Source organism: Thunnus albacares, chromosome 8 (genome assembly GCF_914725855.1).
Source record: "Thunnus albacares chromosome 8, fThuAlb1.1, whole genome shotgun sequence".
NCBI lineage: Eukaryota > Metazoa > Chordata > Actinopteri > Scombriformes > Scombridae > Thunnus > Thunnus albacares.
Window position 1 is genome coordinate 323,859 of NC_058113.1, and position 10,872 is coordinate 334,730.

Here is a 10,872-nt window from a genome sequence, read left to right on the forward strand (position 1 = left end):
CATAGCCGTGCCGTGCTGTGTGTAGCCCACAGACTGTATAAAAATAAGATGCAACTGTGGCGTCTCCAGTTTGAGCACCATGCTGGGCAGGTGACAGGTGTGTTTACAGTGTTTGTGTGCTCTGAAAGACTTCACGGCATGGATATAAAGTCACACAGTTGATGGACTGTTACCCTAGCATGCTAATCCTATGGTCAATCTGTAATAACAACGTAGGTGTTGCTTTGTTATTAGGCCATCACCCAGCTGGTGTGCTGAATGATTGAGACTGATATGCTGCCAATCAGTGTGGTAGAGTGCAAGGGATTGAGAAAGCTAGTTCAGTACCTCAAGCCCAAGTACATTATGCCATTAAGAGCTACTGTGACTAAACACATTGAAAACATCTTTAGGTGAAGAAGGATGAGCTAAAAGTCAAGCTAACCAGGGTAGACAAGCTAGTTCTTAAACTTGTTTTTAAAAAAATTCACCGGTTAGTTACCAGTTGATGGGTGTCAGTCTATCGAAAGCAAAATTAACTGAAACTGACATCCCTATTGATAACGTTCAGCGTTTCCCCTAGGTTGACTGCTCTGGGTTGGGGGGGTTGGGGGTGTGCTGAGCAAAACTGAGGACAGAGTCCGCAGCCAGACATTTCTCTGTTCTTTGTCAAGGAATGGCTGAGATTGAAACTAAAATGAGAATAGCTGGTCCACCTGAAAGGTTAGTCCATCTTAAGTGAGCCCGGTCAGGTTAGGCTAACCCATTGTCGTTAACTTTGGAGCTAACCCCCTTCACTTTTCCAGTAGTTGGGGAGACAGGAGATGAGATTTTTCTTGGTCTTGAGAAGATGAAGCATTTATTAATTGATACGCTGTAGTCTATACTGTACATTTACTGCCAGATTGACAACTTGCTACTAACCTTTTCCTCTGTGCCGCTCGCATTCACCATCACTTTTCTGCCTCGTTGTATGCTATGCACACACATTACGCACTGCCCTATTCCTTAAAGGAGCTATGCTACCAAGAGTTTCCCAGGCAACGACACAGAGGTTGACTCATGTTTCAGAACAATGCCACACAGAGGCTCCAAAACTCAAATGATTATTGAGCTCTGTATTGAATTTGGTGTTATTTTGGCATTAAAAGATTTTTTTGGCCTGGTGGGGCTTCTTGTTGGCCTGGCGGCCTGCCAGGCCTGTACATTTCTACACATACACTGATGTTTACTAGTCATTCTGCTGTTCTCTGTTACTAGCCAAGAAAAGTCACACCTTGTTGTCATGTTATAGCTTGTTATATTTATCTTTTAATAAAAATCTATAATTTTATACTCTCAATGTTGTGTCAATTTTCCCCGTACTATTGAAAACGGTATCAAATATTGATATTTCTCAAGGTATTGTATAAAGTTTGAAATTCCAGTATCGTGATAAAACTTATGTGAGATAACCTGTATTTTATGCATAATGATAACAGCCCTGCAGGAGGTGAAAGTCTTTTATTATTCTTGCAGAACTGTCGGAAAACGTTTCAATTTTGCATTGTAGTTAAACAAAAATGGATTAAAATTGTGAAGATGAGTTTTTGTTCATATTGCCCAGCCCTAACAGGAAGCTGGTTAAATTTCTAATTATGTCCTTTTCTCTCTGTTTCAGCCCTCAGTCAAGACTAGAGTAGCCTTTTTTGTGGTCTCAAAATGCAGATTTTCCAATGTTTTAATGTGCTTCACTGTGGGCAGAGATTGCTTCAAAATGACCTGGAAACACTAGTGTGGACGCAAGTCGTTGTCACATGAAAGATTTTGACAGCTTATTGTGGACATTGTCTAAGTGGTAACAGGTACTTCAGCCTCAACTCCACGCTGCCCTCCACACAAAACTCTTAAAATTTCACTTTATAAGTATTATAGAATCATTCTGTTAGAGACTAAAGATAAAACAGGCTGTATTACAACACACATCAGGGTACATCCCTATCAAATATACTTTTATTTAAGAGGACACATTTTAAGTTTTCTACTTCATGCTAATGGCCATCCAGGCACAAACACAGACAACAATGCCTGCCCCCCCCCCCCCCCCCCCCCCCCCCCCCCACACACACACACACACACACTCTACCTATGCCCCCCCTTTCTCATCTGCTACTCAAGGCAATCACCTTTTGTGCCTATGTCTAAGACATGCCAAACTGTCAAGTATTACATTATATCATACAGAGTAACAGCATTTTGCATGTCACACACCATGTGATTCATAACCCACAAGATATTAATGGATACCTACCATGGTATAACTGGTATGGAAAATCTAGAGCTAGACCAATAAATCTGACTTGCAAAAATTAAACTGGGCAGTAGTAACTGATTTTTTCCCCTGGGTCTGTCAGGCCAATATGAAATCACCCTGATGAAGGCATTGGTGAAATAAAGATGATTCTTCCAGCTAATTAGCTTAGTGTTGCAGAGTTGTTTTTACACATTTCTGTTAAAAAGGCAGAGAAATTTGTTAACGCACACAGAACATATTAACAGTTATACTGGGTTCTTACAGGCCACCAGCACTGACTGCTCCTCTACACACCTTCTCCACATCACTACTAACACTAGCAGAGCTGAAGCTGACCAGTGAGGGAGAACATGATGTGTATGATCTTGATGCAGAGAGTTTGTCGGTCAGGTAGCTGTGCTTCAGTAAGTTGACAGCTAATGTTAATATAGAAAGTCATGTCTAGAGTAGCTAGAGCAGGACAGACAGGAGCCTGGTTTTCTGTACTGTGGTTATTCTGTCTGTGTGACTAGAAGAGTCTTCCTTCTGCCGAAACAAAAATCAAACCGCTAATGAAGGAGGGAGAGCTGCTGTGTGTTCATGGTTTTCTCTGAAAACAATAATAATGGAAATGGTTGGTGGTGTTGATAGCGTAAGAATGTTTCATCGCGGTGTACATTTAAAAAGGCGGGGGGGGCTTCTGGTACCCCCAGGTGCTGCCAATCAGGCACCTGCTACAGTGGTCAGTGGGTGTCTGCTCCAAGAATCGGCATGCCATGTTTGACTGATCTGGATAGGGCCCATGCAATGGGGCAACTTCCAGCTGGTGTTCCGCAAAACCAAGTTGCGGCATTATTCGGAGTGAGCCCTAGTACCATCTCCAAAGTGAAGGCCAAGTTCCATATAACAGGGGATGTCAGAGACAGGCCGAAATTGGGTGTCCCAAGAAGACGACATCCCAAGAAGACCATTTCCTCACCCTGTCAGCACTTAGGTACCGTAGGCTGCCTTCTACAGATTTGCAGTAAAGGTTTGCAGGACGATATGGCTGACGGCTCGCTGCCCAGACAATCCGGAACAGACTGCACACAGCCAATCACCAGTCTCATAGGGCTGCCAGGAAGCCTGCCATGACTGCCCCTCACCGTCAGGCCCGTTTGCGCTGGTGTCGGCAACACGTGCACTGGAACCTGAACGTGTGGAGGAACGTTATGTTCAGCAATGAGTCCAGATTCTGCCTACGGCAGTTGGATCTATGCTATGCTGATTGCTGCACCAATAGAGCAACATCCTTTGGTGGAGGCAGTGTGATGTGGGGCGGCATCTCCCTCATTGGAAAAACGAGGCTTGTCACCATTGGAGGCAATCTCAATGCAGAGAGATATCCAGATGAGATTCTGCAACCAGTGAAAATCCCATATCTCTACAGCCTGGGACGGAACTCTATATTCCAAGATGACAACGCTTACCCCGAGCACAGAGCGGGGTTTATCAGAGACTACCTCCAGAGTTTGGGAGTGGAGAGGATGGAATGGCCTGCCAGCAGTCCTGACCTCAACCCCATTGAACACTTGTTGGATCAGCTTGAGCATGCTGTTCGTGCCAGAGTGACCAACACAACCACATTGGCTGACTTGCAACAAATGCTAGTTGAAGAATGGGATGCCATCCCACAGCAGTGTGTGACCAGGCTGGTGACCAGCATGAGGAGGAGGTGCCAGGCTGTTGTATGGCTATGTATGGTTCTCCCACACGCTACTGAGGCTCCTGTTTGTTAAATGAATAAATTGTTAAATTGCCAATATGTCTTGTTTCTTCAAACTTCAATCATCCAATCCACCAAACACTAAACAAGAGTCAATGGCAGAATAAGCTGTTTGGCATTGGCAGAGAAGATTTGGCAAATTTTTCATGGGCACAACCCACATACTCAGCTCTGCTGCTCATCCCACAAACGCATGTTTCTTACAAATGTGGCACCATTTAAAAGGGAAATAAACAGGCTTTCCAATGGTATAAGATTTATTGCCAAGTAGCATTGTTACAACAAAGAACTAATCTACCAAACACAAATCTCCTTACTTTTTGTGCTAAATTTATATTAACATTAATTGTAAACACAATGAAGCGTGGCTGGTTTATGGGTGTTTAGTTGTAACATTCAGTAAGAGATAAAGTCCAAACTCTCTGCATCAAGATGGCACACATTATGTTCCTCCTCTGCAGTCAGCTTCAGCTTTGCTGGTGTCTGTTAGCAGTGATGTGGAGAAGTTGTGTAGAGGAGCAGTCGACACTACTGGCCTTTTCAGGAAATCAGAATCAATTCAATTCCGATTCAGAAGGTCCCAATTCAATTTGGGATATTTCAGTTTCAATACCAATTTTGCTTGGATATGAGAGAGATTCTCAGAGAACTAATGCTGTAAATTGTCCAAGGAACCCTCTACCTGGTGTATTGTTAAAAATATTAGTGGTGTAACGGAATGTAGTTAATCAGTGATCCCAACGGATCACCCCACATGGTTCAGCAAGCATGTGAACCGCGAATTAACTGCAAAATTTAATGTCTTATTGGAGACAAAGTAAACAAACTGAAGTACAAGTCATGGGCAGACAGCATGACGCTAACAGTATTTTTGAAGAGCAACGACCAAACCAGTATCTAACAGGTCCGAAGTGACATCTGCAGCTATGTTTACATGTTGTTTAATGTGATGCAGCAGAGCAGCTAATTAGCTGCTAACTGATGTTAGTAGTACACTTTTCCCTGGTTAATGTTTGTTTGGTGGCTCATTCAACAACCTAGGCTGCAGGACGTATATCACATATATATATAATATTAAAGAAGAAGAGAGTGCTGTACGGATAAGCATCATAAACTAATATCTTATTTTGTAAAATGTCCGGTGTAACCGTTAACACCGATGTTGTCAGGAGTTTATTAGTCAGTGGGAAAATTTCCTCACTGTGGCATCCCTACATTGCTGTCATTTCTTATAAAGCTTTTGTGCAACAGGCTTGGCAGTGCCTTCAGTGGAGCAGTTCCCACCATGTTCTACGAGATCTGGCCACGAGATCTTGCACAGCAAAATTTTGTGCAAGATCTCATGCACAGCAAGATCTGGCCGCAAGATCGAGTTGACATGGCGGAAGCTGCTCCACTGAAGATGCTGCCAAGACTAATGGCAGATGTCTAGATTAATTTCGGATTTAAAATCCACGGGAAAAGACATATATTAAAAGATCAATCTCTGATTTTATGAATTGATATGAAGATCAATTTGATCCGAGCTGCATTTAAAGTCATTTACAGTCAACAATCTTTATACAGACCACTGTTCAATGTGAATAAAATCCAAGGTGATCATGGTGTGAAGTAACTATATTTTAGCACTAATAGTAGGATTTCAAGAAATGTTGATGATTATTGTGATAATACCGTTCTATCAGTGGTTATTTTTATCTACAATAATTGTAGGTTAAAAATTTACTACTGGCACATCCCTACTTTCAAGTAGTTTGAGATAGCAAGAGGAGGCAGAGTTAGGGCAGATTTTTGTTCTTACGAATGAGGCCAAACTGTACAGATGTCATTTACACCTTGCTAGATATTATCACAATTCAAGCCAGACCACCTCCAGTGATGTGATGTGATCACAGTCTGACTGCAAGTGTTCTGCTGCATTTACACCTAAATTAACAGGTTTATCCTGATGCAGATTAGTTTTTCTAATAAAGATGACATGTTAATACCAGGTGGAGATGAGGTCTAAGGCTTAATCAGGAGATTTAGGGCGTGCCCTCCAGAGGGCTACTGGTTAAGACACATGTCACATAACTGAACGTCCACAGTACGATTCCAGCAGCGGACCTTTGTTGCATGCTGCCCCCCATTTATCTCCCGGAATTTCCTGCCATATCTTCTCTATGACTATAATAAAAAGGCAAAAATCAAGACATTCAGGATTCAAACAATGAAACAGCTCCTGTCTGTCTGTGAAACTAACTCCAGCTCAGTCTGCTGCAGTGTAGAATTTAGGGGTCTTGAGCTTTAAAGGGTAACTACACATGCAAAATCTAGCTCAATTCTGCTAGCTCCCTCCATCCTAGCATATTTAAAACATGCTACAGAGGACTGGAGGGCATGGACTGTAGGGGACATGGCCTCGTGGCTATGTAGTGTGTGACGCGGGGGTCAGGGGACACCGACTGACCACTGCTCAGTGTAGCATGAACAGCGATGTAGAGCTGGTAGTCGGAGCTAACCAGCCATGAGCAGCTGCTGTCAGACTCTCTGTGTCTGCACTGAAAACACAGAGAGTCTGCTGGAGCTTTGACAGTCACTAAAAGCACATCCATGGCCCTTTGCAAAAGTTTCTGTGTGGTACCTGAGTTGTAGCTGGGCTAGCAGCTACACTACGAGAGGTTCTCCGGTGTGTCTGTGTGGGGAGTGTCAGTACGTATCCCTAGCCCTGTTCTTTATCATGTTAATGTTACCTTTGTCAGCCCTGAATATCTTGTTAAGCTCTTAATATAGCACAGTTAGTTATCAGTGGGCCAATATGATGTGTTTACTGCCACAGAAAAGGAACAAATATTTTGGTTATTTGCATAACCATGGTTATATGAGTACTATGATGTTGCCTCTTTGCCGTCCCTTATCAGGCTTGCAAATGCTACCAGCAGCTCTGTGTGAGAGGCACAAACTGAGGCTACAGTTGGCCAGTGCTCTGATATTTATACTTGGTGCAGCAGCTAATATACGGAATGGACCGCGGAGTCTTGCCTGTTACGTCAAGATTAAGGAGGGGCAGAGAATTCAGCTGAACTGAATTTTCAAATCCAAATAGAGAGAAATAAGCTAGATTTTGAGCAGTTTTTACACACAACATGTGTATTGTTGGGCAAATCACCTGTATTATCACATGACGACATAAGACTATATGGTTACATGTACAGCGTAAAAAATAAAGTTAGGACTGTTTTGAAAGCAGTGTGTTACAACTGTTACGCACACAGTCTGTTTGTTGTCACAGCTGTGCTGACAGTCAGGGAACAGGTCCATTGGCTGTTTGTGGCCAAAAGACACAGACTGCAAAACCACTCCAGCGGTCAAAGCAAGCCAAATATTGTATGAAGAGGATGGCGCGTAATCTTGGCGTGAGACAACACTGAGGGTCTGACATTGGAGGAAAAAAAAAAAGCCACTCCTAGATGCTCCACTTCCACTTAACACCCAGTCTGGGAATCAGTTGACAAGATTTACTTCAGTTACAATCTATTTTTCAGCTTGGTGATGCATATCCTCATGCATATTGTACAATATATTGTTAAATCACAACTTAGAAGATATCAGCATGACAGTATCTTTTAACAAACACCAATACGTTTATTACTTGAAATTAAGTCTTAGGATATTGTAATAGCTTTGTTACCATAAGCTTTTTTCTGTCCATAAATAAAATATACTAACAGCTACAGATGGTAAATCATTAACTTTCATATGGAGTGGTGGTGGTGGTGATGGTTAAGCTGTTTTGGCACACTGACAATGTTGTGGAAAGGGGCTAATCCCCCATCTGGAAGCAGGTGCTTTTCCCACTTATACTTACTAGTGGCTGACTGAAACTAAGCAGCAGGTTTAGCTGGAAGAGGTTTCATGATAAACAGAGCTCAGTGCCTTAATGGGCAGCCAGCACAAACTAAATGTTTGCCCTGTACCTACTATTCAGCAAACAGTCCAACTTCTTTCAGTATCAGGTTTTCATTCTAATTGAGACATTTTAATTCTAATTCTGATAATGTATAGAAAAACATAACAAATTATATCGCTAAAGTCCTTAGTAGCTCACTGGAACTGCAACTGCTTGGATTACAGGTCCAATTCCACTGGAATGCTCTATATTTTGAGTCAGCACATCTTCACTGATCTGTAAGAGACTTGTTATAGAAGCTTCAACCAGAGGAAATGTATCCTTTTCCCCAACTGAATATTTCCATTATGGCCTATATATGGCCTTCATGAATAAGTTTACAAATGGCTAAACAATCATGTGTACTAGTGGTTCAGTATTACAGAGATGTGATTTGAGAAGAATGAATAAAAATATTTAGGTTAAACAGAAGTGATTGGGAAGAAAGGTCATGAGGATTGGGATCATTATGAGACTCAAATGTGGTCATCACAAGAGAAACAGAAAACCCAATTTCAGGCGAGGTGGGTGGGGAGGGAGACGAATGCACAACCTTTTAAGTTCCCTATTTAGAATCAAAATCAACAATTTCAGACTACATCTTCTGTTGAGCAACAATAGAAAGAGGACCACATAGACCTAGATAGACAGATAGAGGAGGTGTTAGGTCATGATTCTTTCAGCTGTGCATCAGCTGCTCTCTTCATAATCCTCTTCCTTGCCTTGGAGCAGCCATCTCCCGGCAGCTGAGTGCTTGTCTCCCTCTACTCCAGGGCAGGGTAGGGGCTGATGCGGTAGCTAAGCTAGCGGCTAGCGTTAGCTGCCATAGCAGATGAAATGCTGCGGATCTACAGAGGACAGTCGGGGGAACTGGCTGGCTTCTGTGACACCAAAACCCATCATCGTCCACAAGCTACACCAGGATATCGCCACCCATTTTAGGGGACACCAAAAACATCTTTGTTACATAGCAACATATCCATTCATCTCCAATCCCTCCCTCCGCCGGCATCCTCTTCCATTTAATGTCGTGCTTTAACTCAAGGCAGGTCGCAATACCACAGCTAAGTTACTGAAACTTGCCTAGATAACGTTACACACACACACACACACACATAGAGAGAGAGAGAGAGGGGGAGAGGGGGGAGAGAGACAGAGAGAGAGAGAGCGAGAGAGAGAGAGAGAGAGAGAGAGAGATCGCATCAATCATCTGCCTATTTATGACAAACCCCACACTTGGTCAACTCGCCAGGTAGTTAGCTGTTAGAAACGACACAGTCACACGATAAAGTAGAAGGGCAGGGGGGTAATAACGCTACACTTGGAGGACATTGCATGCTACTAATAGCATAGTCCATCATCATAATACGCCTCTCTTTTACTGTAGATACGACAGCCAAGCCTTACATATTACCATGATCCACTGTCCAAAACCGACGTTAACCACCTATTTCATCGAAGCCTCTTGTCCCATTAACCATCTGATCACAGTGGTAAAGGAATGGGGACACGAGGCCGGTGACAGGGGCGAATAACGAAAGGAATGGGTAACATTATGTTACCAAGCACTTTTGCTACTGATTGATCAAGTCTCCAACACATATATTAAAGGCAATTAAGGACCAATTAACCCCACATTCATAAATGACTAAAAAAGACAAAACCGACCGACTGTTTCTTACCTCAGGCGGTGCGTCGAACCAAGTTCCGCGTAGCAGCCATGTTCGGAACCCCTCTCTCCCTCCGTCCACACGAACAGAGCCCCCTCCCCCGGGTCAGTTCTCCCTCTTCCACAGCAGAAATCCAAGTAAAGCGCTATGGAATGGTTTGCCGATAAAATCCCGGTGATATTAGTTTCCAGTAAAATAGCGTTTTTCTTCAGAGCTTAGGCAGCGGGTTCTCGATGGGGACTAATCGCCGGCGCAGCACAGCTAGCCGTGCCTAAGGGGAGGTGGGCAGCCCGCCGCCTCAACTACGGACACCGAGAACTGTCCTCTCTCGGTTTAGTAAACTTAATTTACTTGATTTATTCTAAAATAGACACGAGATCGCCATATACCATAGCGTGGGACAGTTGGTTTAACAAGCCCGTCAGCTTTTTTTAAAATTAATTGAAAGGCAAGAAGCTAACATTAGCTAGCTAGCTATTAGCTAGCATGCTAGCTGTCTAATAAAACACTGCCATTGGATTTTGGAGGAAGACAGTCCGCACACAGCAGGCTGCTTGGCGGGCAACGGCCAGCCGATTGGCCGCTGGACAATACAAGCAGGCGCAATGAAAAACTAGATGTATTTTAGCAGTCACAGCTAAAGCTAGCTGTTTGCTGGCCAGCCCCTCCGTGATGTTAATATCGGTCAAAGGAGAGGGGCTGCATTGAGAGCGCGCTCCCGACGCCAGGCAAGCACGGCCCAGCGCGTTCCAGAGACGCTTCCCACAAAATGGCTGCCAAAACAAATCCACAGCGGGTAGTCACACAACTTCTAAAAGTTCGTCTTTAAATGAAAACGTCGTTATCTATTTATTTCCATGTAGTGGAACAGACAACCCGAAAGTATATCTCCATGCATCTATGTACAGGCATCAGAAAGAGGGACAGTTTGACGCGGGCTGACAGGTCTAACACTGAGGGAAACCTGGTTATCTTCCGCGTGTGGATAACGTTACATGTAATATCTCCGCCAACATGTTGTTAGGCTCGGTCAATTTTCCCCTAAAGTAGCAGACTGCAGCCATTCATTTCCGAGTTTGAGGTAGAGGTTCGACTGATGTACGTGTAGGCCTTGCTCTCAGGTTGACATGCTGTTATAAATGCTAGTCCAGTGAGCCAGCGGACCACCAATGAACGACACGAACTGAATTACACGCTTTTGTTTCTGGATTAGTCTACTGCAACAGGCGGACGTTCAGTGCATTTACAGAAACAATAC

The 10,872-nt window shown here is 43.5% G+C and overlaps 1 protein-coding gene across 1 annotated transcript in view; it reads right to left on the minus strand.

Annotated features, from left to right (window-relative positions):
• The window catches only part of dyrk1b (dual-specificity tyrosine-(Y)-phosphorylation regulated kinase 1B), a 93,948-nt gene extending 83,616 nt beyond the window's left edge, over positions 1-10,332 (minus strand). Inside the window, exon 1 of the mRNA XM_044358489.1 lies at positions 9,627-10,332. The gene's annotated coding sequence lies outside the window, so the exon portion shown is untranslated. The remainder of the gene's footprint in view (positions 1-9,626) is intronic.
• Between the last annotated feature and the right edge of the window lie 540 nt (positions 10,333-10,872).